This window comes from Aethalodelphis obliquidens, unplaced genomic scaffold, assembly GCF_003676395.1.
Source record: "Aethalodelphis obliquidens isolate GAN/ISIS:26980383/991018 unplaced genomic scaffold, ASM367639v1 scaffold8, whole genome shotgun sequence".
Classification (NCBI taxonomy): domain Eukaryota; kingdom Metazoa; phylum Chordata; class Mammalia; order Artiodactyla; family Delphinidae; genus Aethalodelphis; species Aethalodelphis obliquidens.
Genome location: NW_020837952.1, coordinates 1,110,050 through 1,112,822, shown reverse-complemented (window position 1 = coordinate 1,112,822; position 2,773 = coordinate 1,110,050). Strand labels below are relative to the sequence as shown.

General features: G+C 48.5%; 1 pseudogene; it reads right to left on the bottom strand.

Annotated features, from left to right (window-relative positions):
* Positions 1-590: 590 nt before the first annotated feature.
* LOC113621235 (glutamate dehydrogenase 1, mitochondrial-like) lies at positions 591-2,218 on the bottom strand (annotated as a pseudogene).
* Positions 2,219-2,773: the final 555 nt, after the last annotated feature.

The window sequence follows — 2,773 nt, the reverse complement described above, 5'->3', positions numbered from 1 at the left end:
CACTCACGCTTATGAATGATCTGACTCTTATGACTCCCTTCTCGCTGAAGTGTAACAGGCTGCTTGCTCCACCATTGGGAGCTCAAGTATGGAAAAATGACATTTTGTATGGAAGTCTGCTGCTATTTGCCTAGCAGACAGTAAATTCCTAGTTGAAAAAGGCAAAAGTATTCTGCACAATGGGCTGAACTGAAAGCAATTCATGTAGCAGTACGAAAGTAATTTTGCTCCAGAACAAAGTCCTAATTCATATAAAATGCTACATACAAAAGTCAGGATATCACAGACTATTAGGCCATAGCCAATGGCCCAATGGTCTAGCTGATAAATGTTTGATGGGTGAACAATGAAAGAATACTGTGTGTGAAGAACACAGTTGTGGCAGGCCTATGGAATTTCAGAAAGAAAATTAAAGTAGATCATAGGGGTGCTCAACAAAAGAACCCAATTACTGGCTCAGAGGAGAACCAGAATGCCAAGGTGGTGACTTGGTCGACTGTTTGCAGGTAGCCACTTGGATACATGATATGAGCAGTCATGGAAGTGTCCAAGCCATGCAACAATGTTTGTTACAAAACCATATTCCATTGTCATCCACCAAAGTCACTGCTGTGGAAGTTACTAATGTAATTTCCTGGATGATAATAGGAGAAAAACTACCCAAAATTGGTCTTGGGGAGAATCTCCCAAGATTGCTAAAAGGTGGTTGACATGGGGCCACTGCCAGTGTTTCTGAAGGATTCAAAAGAATTTCAATAAAAATAGGGACTTACTTCTCTTTGGTCTTTGCTTACTCTTTAACTGAAATAGCAGCTGAAATACCATTAAGGTCCTGGAAATAGGCATTTTAAGGACCTTTAAGACGTATAGAGCAGTGACTTAATTGAACAATTGGAATGGGAGATTCAGACATTGTTATTAAAGACGTGATAAGATCATAAAGGGCTTCCTAGCTCAATTAGGTGAATTTGTGTCCGACCTGAAAACGAGGAGTGGTAAATGTGGAACCTTCTTAAAGAGATTTCTGGACATTGGGTTTTAAAAACATTAATTTAATTTTTTAAAAATCAGCTCCAGTGGTCCCAGGCTCAGGACTATATCTGCATGTTTGAGCTAAGGGGAACATTGCTTCTCAAATGCTACTATCCCTATTCTTTTGAATTAGACTGCATACTTTCCTAAGGCACCTCTGGATAGATTATTGATCTTGCCTCTTGTACAAACTAGAATTGACTGTAAGTGCCACCCCACTTCAATAATCTTTTGATGATTTACCCCTCCAACTCTTAACATCTCTCCCTGGAAAAGGACAAAGGACAGGCTCTGACAAGATTCCTATTGCTGCTTTACAAGCTTTCTTTTTTAATTATTATTATTTCTTTTACGATACGCGGGCCTCTCACTGCTGTGGCCTCTCCCGTTGCGGAGCACTGGCTCCGGACGCGCACGGGCCCAGCCGCTCCGTAGCATGTGGGATTTTCCTGGACCGGGGTACGAACCCGTGTCCCCTGCATCGGCAGGCGGACTCTCAACCACTGCGCTACCAGGGAAGCCCGAAGCCAAAGCTTTTACTTCATCTACACTCGCACCTTCACAGTAGCGGACCCTTCCTTTTCAGGGCGTGCAATGCTGGCTACTCTGGGCCCGGTAGCCCTCAGGGATCTCCCAAGAGCCGCCGTCGGCAGGATGGGGAAGGACAGGATCAGCACGTGGTTGCGGGGTTCCATGATTCTCAGCTTGCCACGCCCCGGTTCCGCTTCTGCTCCTCGCTCTCCCAGGTGTTGACGTCTGCCATCAGCTTGTCTTCCATGATGCGCTCTAGCACCGACCACGGTCGAAGAAGCCCTCCACCAGCTTGAAGAGGCTGTTTCATCGCAGTTGCTATGGTGTAGCCAGGTGGGCGGAGCCGGCCCGCGTAGTTGGACGGCTGCGCAGAGGCCAGGGCGTCGCCTGGCCCTGTGGAGGGACCACCGGGAGAGGTATGCTCTCGGAGGTCCTGGGGCGGGCTGCCTTTTAAGCTTCCAGCCTGCCTCCCTGTCCTCTGCCTCCTCGTCACCCGCCACCTGATCTGGAGGAGCGGGCTCAGCCTGTTGCTGCCAAACGACACGTGGAAACGGTGGTGTGAAACCGGGCATCCCGCGCGCTGGGCCTGGGCCTCCTCTCGCCTCTCCTGGGCCCACCCGCCGGGCGTGGGGCGGCAGAGCAGCTCTCCCTTCATTTTTGAGGTACATTTTCTTTCATTTTGAGGTACATTTTGACGTATAGAACTCTAGTTTGCATTTATTTTCTTTCATCATTATCAGAATATTAACCCATAAGACTTAAGGCGTCTATCCCTTCTGTTTGAAATCAATTTCAGTCTAAAGTTGGCTCCTTCGAAGGCAGGCTCGCCTTTACTTATTTCCCGGGTAAAAAGTACAAATGGAGGTCCTTGACCCAAGGCTCTTCTTTGTCGCACCATTGGGTCTTTCATGAACTGAGAAAGTCAGTGCATGCATGCCTCCGTAATTCAGCACACACCGTCGAGCTCCGTGCACACTCCTCACGCCTGGTGTGCTCACTCCTGTGGAAAGAGGGCTGTGAGAACCGGAAATGGACCTGAGGCTGTTTGGGCAGGGATTTCTGAGGTCCAGCTCTTTGAAGCAGGAGATACAGAGTGTGCCGGCTGTGGGTGGGTGTATCAGCTAGACTCTGCAGGACCCTCACCCTGTGAAGAGTGATGGGTGGGAAGGAAACCAAACAGGCCCTAAAACAGAAGTCCAGGCCTGGACCA